Raw genomic sequence first — 12,614 nt, 5'->3', positions numbered from 1 at the left:
AGCACTACCACTAGGAAAAGAATATGTTAAAGGGATAGGGGGAAAAACCCTTCAGAGAACTATAATCCTTATTAAAAAACCCTCCCAAAACCGTATTTTCTACAATTTCAAGGGTTAAATTATTAATAAACATATTGCAAAATAACAGAGCCTTATCCACTGATTAGGCAGCTAAAGCAATTGCACACTAAGAATGGACTGTGTTTATACAGTCACGTGTAAACGTGTGGTTAAACCTTTGTTTATTGACTCAGCCATTAACAGGAGTAAAGTACTGCTTGGCACGGAGCTGCATTTTCCTTTTAACCTTCCTTTTGGCTTCAGGAAATGCATCCTGACCACCTCACAACACTATACAATGGTGATTTCATCCTCTTCCTCCCTAAGGGTGGATGGTATGGAGAAAGATCTAGTGGGAACCTCCTCTTCAACTGCTGCATACAAGCACTTGACATAAAAAGAACAAAAGGCTTTTCTAGTATCTGAAGAAGTGTAATTAATATAAGCATTGATCTTATATCATGTTATGATACTGATTTGAAGATTGAAGAGTCATTACATCAATACATAATGGTCTTCCCAGTAACAAAAATAAAGTGAAAACTGCCTGAATTTTCCCTGGATTTTGGCAAGCTATGCATTAGCATATGCATACCAACAGTAACAGCTATATTACAAAATGCTACTACTTCTTTTGTAGATTGATTACAGCAACATGCTCTAGAGTACACAGCCTGTTTTGCTTTGTTTTATTAGGCAATATTTAAAGCCCCAGTAACAACAAAGCCTCTCCTGTCCTCAAGCATCATAACGTCAGCTCATTTCCAAATGGCAGCTACCACACTTTAAAACAAGCAGTGATGAAATGAATCCCTCTCAAACACTGTATTTCTTAAGCAGAAGCTGATAGATGTGCTTTTTAGATATGTGCATGAATATACACCTGCATTTACTTGTCTCCCTTTAGCCAGGTATGTGCACAAGGTAAAAATGTGTCTCTTCCCTCATTTGTTGCTGCTTTCCTCTGTTGCATGGTGTTCTTGCTCCCCCCTTCTGACACACACAAATATGCACACACACACCCTCCTTCTGACTTTGGAGCACAGTAAGACTGATGGAATCTCTTAAGCCTTAAAATAGAGACAGGTATCTTTCCAAATGAACGATGATACTGGGAAAGCAAGAATTGATTTACTGGACTCTAACATGGCTGATGTGGCTACTCTTTTCTGCTGATTGCACTGCCATAAAGCTCTGTAAATTGCCACTATCACTCTCAGAGCCTGAGCTTTTGTCAGACACACAAACAACTACTTTTGGGTTTCTGTGCACATGGCAGTACAACCCAAATCCAGCTGTCACCTCCCTCTGAACCACAGCAGCATCTCCTCAATGGCTATCAGGCCTTGCAAATGTCCTCAGGGAAGGGGTAGAAGGAAAAAGGGGAAAAAGAAGGGGGAAAAAGGAGGACCATGTGGAAGAGGAGGGAGATTATATGGTGGTGGGAGAACACTTTGCAATGCAGCATCTCTGCTCCAGCTCAGGTGCTTTGTCATGTCCCTGTCCCAGCCTGTGACACCAAGCTCTTCCAGCTGGGTGGCACAGCCAGGGTGGGCAAGAGAACTTCCACAATTAAGTGGAAACCAATTACTGTTTACAGAACTGACACTGGGGGAAAAACAACTCTTTATTGTCATGTAGAAATACTGTACAGACATGTAGAAATACTTGCAACAAAACCACTTCCTGAATTCCTTTCATCTTTTTCGCTAATGGTTTCTAAGTGAAAATACTCCAAACACCCTCTTGGAAAGATGGTTTAACTCAGAAATAAGGTTTTTTTTTTAAAATGTAAAGACTATATCTAGGGATACTGCCTAATTCTACAGACCCTGGACTAAGAATATTTGTAACCATTCTCACATTTTCACACTGCACCTTGTAAACATTTAGGGGAAAAAAAATCAGACTAGGCAAATTTAGAAAGCAAGAAATGATCTTTAACAGACCATTCTCTCTTATAAGATTCTTGACCCAGCAAAATAAACACACTAAACAGGATGCTATTTTCAGATTGGCCCCTAAATCTTTTGTATAGTATTTCAACAAACTGAAAAATCAACTTCTGAATTAATTTTAGGGTTTGATATGAGAAGACTTTGACTCCCCAGTTCCCAGAAGCAGAATGGCACCAGCTGCAATACAGGCACCTGTGGAAACCTGTGGGAGTTAAAATGCCATGGACTTCCAAAGGGAGGAGAAGCAACATGCTCCATCAGCAGCAGCAGGCTGGATGTGATGGACAGCAATCACACACAGTCCTACAGATCCCCACACAGACTGTGCACTCCTGGAGCTGGAACAACATCTAGTTTTACACTCTGAAGCATATATTTTGTTTTATAACCCACTTAAACATTGCTAACTTGAGCATCCAATCCATGTGCATTCTTCTCTCCATCTCAAATAATCTTTTCCTTGGTATGGTCTAAAAACAAAATATATAGAATTTTTATTCCTAAACCAAATTAAAAAAGAAGTGCTGCTATTAATATTTAATAATGCTACTATATGTTTCAGTACACTGTGTAACTTCATAAGAAAAGAGGCAGTCTTCAAAATTTGAAGTTATTTTGCAGTGAAGTATCTCAACAGCAGAGCACAATTAACTATGGAATGCATTGACTGAAGCTTGGGAACAGAGTGTAACAGAAAATTGGTATTTCTATGACTGTAGAATACTTATTTATGGTGGAATATTTATTAACTCACTCCTTGTTACATTAGTTCATGGAAAACCAGTCCAAGTATATTACCCTATAATCTGAGTTTCCAGAGCTTCATGGCTATGTCAATAAAGCAGAAAGACTGCAGAACTCAGGCATATTTCTGCAGCTGCTCACCAGCCAGGAAGTTTACACAGAGCTTTGGGGAGGCATCTGCTTTTTGCAGCAGGAGAGCTGAGCTGTGCCTGGTGCTGGAGAAGTCCTCCTGCATCAGCCCTACACTGGCCATTACCAGTATGACAGAAGCACATCTCTATTCCTCCTGCCTTGAAAGTATTTTGGGATGCAAATCGTTCTTTGGGCATGCTGGTTGGATTTGCTACTAACACACAGAAGCCATGCAACTTGTGAGCTTTGAGATCACCTCCTCAAAGAGCCTTGAGTCTGCTTGGTGTATACTTGGGTTGCACCTGTATGGCCATTCCAGTGAAGCTGGACGCAGCGAAGCAACGCCAACCTAAGCTAACAGGTCCAACAGGGTGGACACATGTAGACAAGCTGTTAGAATCACTCCACGATCCAAAACAACGTTCCTTTCCAATTTTGGACTTGGTGGATTCATAGTAACCACGACTTGCTTTCAGTTTTCAGTTCCCACATCCAAAAACATTGACAGTGGAATTCCAATGCAACTAAAACATATAAACCCTTGGCTGATTTACTTCAAGTTCTGCTGAAACTTTGGCGGAGAGTTCAGTCTCAAACCCAGTAGTACTTGGCTTGTTTAGTCTAGGAAAAACAAGCTCACTGCTTTTAAACACAGCAAGGAATAAACACTTGAGAGAAGAGTTAGTTGTGTTAAATAAAGCTGACATGAAAAGAAAAACCGTTAGTGATGAAATTTAGAGAATGAGATCAGTGATGTTCTGAAACACAATTCTAATTAAATCAGGGAGGGCAGAAAACCCATCACACCTTTCAGCACACAGCCTGATAAACATGTTCCTTATGGATGCATTTATCAGGGGACAGATGTTCCCTGATCAAAGACAAGTGTCAAGATATGCTTGAAGAAGAAATATCAATGGAAGAATTAATGATTGATAGCAAACACACTTTGACATGTCTATTCTTGATCAGCAGAAAACTACTTCAAACTACATATGAGGTCCTTTTACAAGTCGACTGCAGTCACCTGTCTTCCCTGACAGGCACAAGATGTAAGATTTGGGGCTTCTCCCTCTCACTTTCCTATAATATTAGTCCATTTGTGCTCCTCACAAAGGATTTTTGGTAGGAACTGAACTCTTACAACAACATTTAGAAGAGTTGCAGTTAATACTTGTGCTGTAGCTGTTCCAGTTGGATCAGAGACAAGCAGACTCCCTGACTAAAAATACATGATTTAATATGGTGCTTTTCACAAAATAATGAAATAAGAATGCAAAACAAAAATCCAGTATGATCTCAGTGTAGCATTGCTTTTCCCAGCAGCAGGAGTTAGAGCTTCATGGAGCAGCATGATTATGAAGAAGAGTAATGTCCTGCTCATCCTTTCATTCCAACCTCCATTTCCAGGCTTTGAAAACAAGGACATTTCCCTAAAGGAAGCTGTAGATGACCACGAACCAGTTAAAAAAGAAGCTGAAGAAGTAAGACTTTGGTGAAGACTTTAAATGGTCCATTCTGGTTGTCTTGACTGAGCAGCTCAAAGTTCTCATTTCAGCTGGTTTGATTCTTGGTTGAACAAAGGTATGAGGAGAAACTAAGGAGTATGAGACTGCCTAAAGATGATGCAGTTCCACAGTTGAGTGGACAATCTATAGACAAACTCTTCAACTTAGTAGTTTTATTAGGTTTTTTTATCAGTCTTCCATCAGATAGGAAAGGATTGAAGAGAAACCTTTCTCTCCATCCATTTACAAGGTAACGAATACAAATATGATTAGTTTTCAGGAAGACAAATTTTCCCAGTGTGGAATGGGGAGATGGCACTTTGCTGGTATAGAGCAAGGAAGAAGCAGCTTCCTTTGACAAGCAACACTAGCTTGAATTGACCACAAAACTCAGATCTTAACACAGTAGAAGACAAAATGGATCACAATGCTACAAACCACTGAAGAACTGAGACAGTGACACTGGAATCATAGTTCCTGGATTTATATCAAGGGTTTTGAATCACCAAATTCCTATTTCATCTTCTTCTTTTCACACTGACAGAGGGATATATATATATGCTGGGGTTTTTTTAAAAACCTATATTTTTATTTTATTACATTGTTTTAAAACCTGTGTATTTTAAGCAGAGATCACAAACTGTTCCAGGCAGTGCAAGCAATGTATGTTCCTCACTTTAAATAACTTCTAGTATATGTAATTCTATACTTGCTACAAGAAGCTCTTTTGAGGGGGGTTACAGGATAAAATTTGAGTAATGAACTTTTCATTTAAATGCTACAAGACCTATAGATTGTGACTCTGAATACAAGGAGAGAAAGGAAAGTGTTACAGCAGGTCTGTGCCATTTTTAATTTTGTAACTGTGTGATCAGATTTCAGTCTTTATTAGAACAGCACTTAAAATAGAATTTCTTTTGTCACATCTTCTGCTGTATTGCTGTTCACTGCCTGCATGGAACCCTTTTTCTGCTTTAATTAGCAATTAGGGAGAAAACATGTAAGCCTAAACATCAAAAGAATAAAATTTTGGCAATGTCACTTAGCAATTTAGACTCTGAAGCAACATAAAGAAATTGTTTTTAAATTCAGATTATCTTTTAATTAATCTCCATATACTAAAGACAAAAAAACCCTGTAGCTACACAAATAACAGTTCATTGTGTGCAAAGATCACACAGGGATCAACATTAACAATATTATTAACAATAATTTACATCCCTGGAATAGTACTGCTAAGTAGCTGAAAAAACATGAGATGTCACGTTGTAATTTCAGTTACCTCCCATTTTTAAAGATTTATTTACCTATCAGCATAACCTTACCTTAGCAGAGCAACTTAAAAAGGAGAGATCAGAGACAATGCAAAGAGAGGAGAAAGAGGTACAAGGGGGACAGCAAAGCAGTATTTGAATGTGAACTACCACATCTCATTGCATAAAGGATTTATTGCAATTTCTGTGCTCCCTAGGCTGGTTGTTTGGGTTGTTGGTTTGTTTTGGGGTTTTTTTAACTCACTCTACATGGCATAAACATTTCCTTTGTAAACGTAAGCTGTGTGATCTCATGCCCAGTGCTCTGCACCACGTCACAAAAACTGTACTCACCGGTATGAGGTTTCAGGAAGCAAATCATCGATAATGTAACTCGTCACATTTCCCACTGGAATGCTGATGTCACCCAGGTCAATGTTGTAGGATGTAATCTCAGCCCCATTATTGCATGGCTCTTCCCAGTTCAGTACAAGGCACACAGAGGGTGAGAGCTGACAGGCATCCACGTGCTCATCCTCCAGCACGGAGAGGATGGAGACTGCATCAGGCACCGACGCAGGGATTCTGCAGGTCACCAGGTCACTGTAGGGTCCAGCTCCAGCCTGGTTAATGGCCTGAGTGGTAAAACAAATAATTTTACAGGATAAATGCTCTCTTTCACATGTGTATCAAGTTCACAATAATGAACTGCGCAGCCTGGAATCGCTGCATGAATTCTTCAAAGGATATGCACTGCTGTTCTTCTCTAAAGCATGACTCATACCTCTGTCTATACTAGGGAATTAATATCTTCCTTTGTCACTCAGGAGTGACTCTCAGAGAAACTGAAGAATATTTATCTTTTCCCTAATAGATATTTAATTGCACTTAAGAGTAACCTTGTTATTAGCAGGAAGCTTTGGTTAGTAAGGGAAAATGTCACAGTCACCTTGCCAGGGACAGGTGACATCATGTAGTTCAGCAAACTGACTATCCAAAATTGTTGAGCCTCTTGGTATAAAATCCTCAGTATACTCCAGAGTGCACCATCAGGTACTTCATGCAATTAGAGTAACCCCAGAGATAAGGGGCATTTGACTTGTTGAGAACTACCCTGGTTCCTGAGTCAGAGAATGGATTAGCTAATTTCATGCTGAAAAGATTCTGATGTAAGAATATAGGAGCTCAGCATGATGCAGATTTCCTCAGAGTCATAATCATTATGGCTGGAAAAGTCATAACTCACTAGCAAACCACTACCAAAGCACACAGCTCAGTATCTTCCACCAGACAGGAAAGCAACAGTTACCAAAGTTTGTCATCTTGACTCAGAGATTCAGAATCCTAGTGGAAACCAAGTTTTAAAATCTGGCCAGTTTCTGCTCATTAATTAGAGGCTCTTGTCTTTGCAAGCTCAACATTGCACAGTTGTACAGACCTGGGGTTTCATCAGCTGATGCTCAGTCAGTGGCAAATGCTGTACATGTTGCATTGGAACTGCCTAGGAAATTACTCATGTTACCTCCTCAGGATTATTTTAAGCTCCTGTGCACACAATCACAGGACCATGCAGGCTGGAAGGGACCGTGAGACACATCTAGTCCAACTTGCCAACCCAATCAGGGTCTAAACTGAATGCAAACTAGGTTGCTCAGGCTTTTGTCCATTTGAGTCTTGAAAAATTCCAAGGATGGATGCTGCACAGCCCCTCTGGACCACTGTTACAATCCTTAATTGCCTGCATAGTGGTAACTTTTTTCTTTATATCTCATCTGAACATCTCTATTTCAACCTCTGCACAGAGCAACACTGGATGCAGTACTCCAAGTGCTCATCAGTGGCATGTAATGGGCAATACCACCTTCCTTGGATCTGCTGACCAGGCTCCTCCTGACACAGCCCAGCATTCTGCTGAGCACATGAGGTACAGAGAAAGCTTACAGTATATCATGGTACAGGAAGGTCCAGAAAGCACAGACCTTCAAAACCAGCTTAGACACTGCTCAGCATCCTCCACCACCCACATTTCCTTTACATTTGCAAAAGTTAGTCCTGAGTCTCCCATCAGATTACAATTAATTAAAAACCCCAGGCTTACAGTGTTGCCAGCAGGACTATGATGGGAATGAAAGGACATGTCAAACAATTGTTTGATTTCTTATCTACGCCTAACCGCAGTGAATAACTTATTTCTGCTATGCATAATACAAACACAAAGCCATGTTCTGTTTCTCCAGGAGGTGTTTTGTTCAATTGAAGAAAGAGATAATAAAGTTAGATTTGTCAGCCTTTAAAAAGCCCTTCAAAACAAATCCTGCTCGGGGGAAATCTTCTATTTAGTGAGGCGCTCCTGGAGCTGTTAGAAGTGAGCCTTGTTTCGTGTTCTGCCAATGATATGATTTGTCTTGCCTCTAAACCAGTGTTTGGCAATCTGTATCTTGCTCCAAGCAATTTATTGTCAGTGATGCTTTTTAACTGCTTTATTGGACAATCTCATCAGCATAACTAACGGGAGTTTCATTCTTCTTTGCTGCCTAGATGCTTTCCCCTGCCACCCCCAAATGACACAATATTTCCCTCTGCACAAGCCACAATTGTTTTCAGGAATATTCATTACAGGAAAAAAGTTGAGCAATACTAAAGACAATTGTCTACCCTGCAGCTAGATATGCCTGATTCCTCAATTCTCTCTTTTATTGAGTTACTGTAGATTGAGATAGCAATACTGTGTGTTTATTAGGAGGCAGAGTAAATGTGGTTTGGGGAATCTTTATTTCTAAAACTAAAGTTTTTTTCTGTTAAAGCTGCTAACAGATAAGAAAAACAGCTATTATTCTCTCCTTTTTTTCAAAAACAGACTAAAATTTCAGAATCTATTTAATTTCCCTTCTTTGTCAGTCATCCATACTTTGTGGGGGTTTTGTGTGTAATTCTTTAGAAGTTCCAGTGAATCTTATAGCAAATTCTGTTCCATATAACATACTGATCAGACCCAGAGGATGAAGCCCTCTAGAAAGTAATACCTGAGTCACTGATGCACTTCAATAAAATATCTCAGTGCTGTTGTGCATTTCATGTAACTTTTGTCTATAGATTAAATAATATTGGCCGTGTTAAAAACTGAGTAGATTTGTGCAACATTTTTGTGGCCCACTCGAAATCAAAGATGCCATACAGCTGGCTGTTTCCATTTTTAACATTAAAATTTCCTTGGGCTCCCCACAGCAGGGGTCTCACAGTCTCCTCCCTGCCCAGGGGATGCTGAATGCTCTCCTTTTTGTACAAACAAGAGGCTCACACTTCCCAGCCACTCACACATGCTCCCTCACCTCTCCTTCCCCCACAGTGGCAGTGCAAGGTACACATCTAGTTATGGCCAAAGCACAAAACACACTTGAGCACACTTGGAGCTGTGGGGCCTGAGCTCCTTGGCTGCTGGCCAGCTGCTCCAAAGCTACTTCCCAAAAATTAAAAAAATTCAATGTCTTGTTTAAAAAAAAAAACAAAACCCCTCTAAGGAGGAAACACTCAACAGAAGCATGTTGTCCTTGATCAAAGAAACCACCCTGGGTGGTCCACATGGTGCCAGCTGGGTGGGTATGTGAACTGTGGGTTGGATTCGTGGTGGTATTCTGCCTTCACATACAAACAAATCTTGTGGAAGAGTATCTTGAGCAAAAAGAGTTTTGCTTCACTGCTGCTTACTTTACCTTCCATTTATTTCTCAGTAGGCATAAAGGAGAAAAAGTGCTGTATTTTAAGATATATATAAAATATCTTTTAACTGCTACTTTTTACTGGAGAGAAAGAGATCAAAGAAATCATATAGAGACTCTATATGAGATCCAATCTTACAAATCTAAGAGACAAAATGGCAATGATGAGAACACACTCTCTGGCAGGTACCATCTCCTATACACACAGAAATCTGCTCTGCTGCTTTGCTTTACCTGATAAATGAAACATGCTGGAGTTCATTATTTAAGCTAGGGGAATCTTCAATATCCAGTTGAAAGATGTTATTTATCTCTCATAACCAAGAAAAAAATTGATCTTTATAAAAACATTTTCTATATCATTATCATTTTGTTTGAGTGTCAGAGGTTGTGTTAGCTGTTAAGAGCATTGGTCACAGAAAGTAATGAAACACAGGAGCAATTTTCAAGTAACACATCAGTGTGCATTACTTAAAACAAACGTGCATTCCTTCTGACTTCCAGGGCACAATTTCAGAGTGGCTAATGATAAAAACAAAAACACAGTGGAAGGAAGCTCTGTTTACATTTCAGGTTGCAAGACATGCACCACCTCATCCTGCCATACCTGTAGTCTGCAGCAGTAATGTGCTGCTGCTGCCAAGTCACTTATTTCAAAGCAGGTGTCTGTGCCACTATATGCAAGTTGTAGAGATTCCTCATCTTCTCCCCACTCTAATCTGTATTCAGAGATGTCAGCACCAGAACATTCAGGACTCTGCAACACAAACATTTATGTGGCTCAATTCAGAAACAAGCACTTCAGATCTCTGTGTTTCACCGGGGAAGGAATAAAGTACACGGAAAAAAACAAACAACAACCACACTCCTTTTTAAATTAATACACCATTACTGTAGCAAATGGAAGCGTACCGAGTTAATGTTCCCTAATAGGTTACTGAAACAGGACAATTCTGCACAAAAATTACCTGATTGAAATTCAGAGAAATGAGAGAATGTACGCAGCTACTTTGCTTTTCATCAGGACACTCAGGAATAAATTGTCTCTCCACTGGCTTGGCAGAAGCTCAACCATGGAGAACACAAAAAAGCATCAATCTAGCGCAGCCTAGTTGAGTGATCAACACACAGCACTGCAAGAGCTGTCCTTTGGGCCTGAAGCAGTCACCCATGTAATTGAGAAAAGAACAGCCTCAACAAGAGAGGAGCTGACCTGAGGTTTGCAGTGAAAGTCACTCATCAAGCTAATGGTCCCAGTATGGGACATGGGGTGTGGATCCTGATACATTAACATCCACAATAAGATTCCTATGTGAATCATCAAATGGTTTGGGTTGAAGGGAACCTTAAAGATCAGCTAGTTCCAAGCCCCCTGCCATGGGCAGGGACACCTTCTACTAGCCCAGGTTGCTCAGAGCCCCATCCAACCTGGCCTTGAACTCCACTTCCAGGGATGGAGCATCTGCAGCTTGTCTGGGCAACCTGTGCCAGTGCCTCATCACCTTCACAGTAAAGAATTTCTTGAAAATATCTAAAGATGTCCTCTTCCACATATCCCCAGCAATCCCTTTATCTAGGGAAACACAAAATAAATACCTGAATGTGCTGGAGATGGGCTAGGCTCAGGCATAAAGGCACAGTTCCCAAACCAAAGTATTTTTTGTTTCTAGCAGAACTACCTAGAGCCATGCTGTGTGGCCTGAAGCAGCTCAGGGAATCCCTGTCCTGTGTGCAGAAGTGTGGCACAGGTTATGTCAAAGACTTTGTGATTAGGGCATAAGATGTAATTTCCAGTAAAGGGATCCAGAGCATTGCTGCACACCACAAGGACCACCCTGCACACCCACATGAGCTTCTCGGTTCTGCCTCAGAGCTTCCAGCTATTTTAGTAGGAGCATTCAGAACTGCTAAGACAGATTTTTAAAACAAGAAAGGCACCATAGTAGGCACCACAGTGTGCTCTCTAGCCAGACAAAATACTCCACAGTGCTTTGCTGTTTTTCCTTCATATTCATATCAGCCAAAAAATGACACTCTTTAAGAAAACATAACCACAGCAAACCACATTACTCCATCCATAGCTACATTTTTAGCTAGAATAAACAAATATATCCTACAAATAAATACAGAGTCTACCAGAAACACTGCTGCATTCCCTCATGGCTGGGGAGAGCAAACGCCTGACCATTATAAGGCAACATTTACAAGTTTGGTGTGATTTCTAGCTTAGAGTCAATGAAATGTTGCAAAAACCATTAATACCCCCAAACAGCATCAAATACACCTGTTTATTATAATGTGAATGCAGATTATGTTTGTATCTTGATGTGGGGTTAGTACAATTTATTTGAGCATCCCATGAATGACAGGAACTCCTTTCTCACCAGGGGTAATGTCTTGGGAAGGAACTCAACAGAAGCAGGGCTGGAATGGCTTCTAGACTTTCAGTGAGCCTGTGGCAGAACTACAGCCTCACTGCTCCATATCACAACATTATTTATGGCAACATCCTTTCCTTTCTGCCTTAATTACACAACTTCTTTTTAAATGACATCAATCATTCGCTAAGCATTTCATCTAACTGTTATTTTAAGAATCCAGTGTCAAAGATCCTGGTGAATGGAGGAGGAATGAACACAAACTAAAATAGAAGTAAATATATGGTGAAGAGACGAACAATTTTTGAGGAAAAACACTACACTGTAAGCATTTATGCAGAGTTGATTTCGTATCAGAGATTCCAGTTTCAGCCAAAATCAAATATTTTCATTCATAATTTGAACTCAGGACATGCTGATATGCTAAAAGTCTGCAGAGAGCACTTCTACGCCACCAGTATCATCTGATGCCAGGGCAGGTGGTCTCATGCCTGAATGCTGGTCTGGATAACTCATGACCAACTTTGTGATTCTTCAGAGAAAAGCAGAGATGATTTTCTATAATATAACAGTTTCTGCATATGGTTTTCTTGCAGAAAAAAAAATAGCCCCAGACCAGTGAACAGCTCTCGAGCTAGTTTCTGAGTTTTGTAGTGACCATATTGGTTTGGGTAAGTGAGATGGGATTAAAGAACCAAAGCACTTGACTTACCTCCCAGCTCACAAGTACATGTGTGTCGGACAGGAAGGACAGGGAAGGTGCTCTGCACTGGCCTGGAGGTCCTGCTGCTGTGGTGACCTCTGTAGCTTCCGAATATGGCCCGTACTAGAGGGAAACAAGGTGCCTGTACATTAATATACAAGC

General features: G+C 40.4%; 1 long non-coding RNA gene across 1 annotated transcript; it reads right to left on the bottom strand.

The window, feature by feature from the left end:
• Window positions 1–1,033: 1,033 nt before the first annotated feature.
• Window positions 1,034–12,576, bottom strand: LOC103806784. The gene is made up of 4 exons (XR_624777.1): window positions 12,462–12,576; window positions 9,979–10,128; window positions 6,010–6,290; window positions 1,034–1,043 (listed from the first exon to the last, which is right to left on the bottom strand). It is a non-coding gene; the product is annotated as an uncharacterized LOC103806784 (long non-coding RNA).
• Window positions 12,577–12,614: the final 38 nt, after the last annotated feature.

The sequence above is a fragment of the Acanthisitta chloris genome, unplaced genomic scaffold, assembly GCF_000695815.1.
Source record: "Acanthisitta chloris isolate BGI_N310 unplaced genomic scaffold, ASM69581v1 scaffold37427, whole genome shotgun sequence".
Taxonomy (NCBI): domain Eukaryota; kingdom Metazoa; phylum Chordata; class Aves; order Passeriformes; family Acanthisittidae; genus Acanthisitta; species Acanthisitta chloris.
Note: the sequence above shows the minus strand (reverse complement) of the source record. Positions and strands in the feature narration are given on the sequence as shown.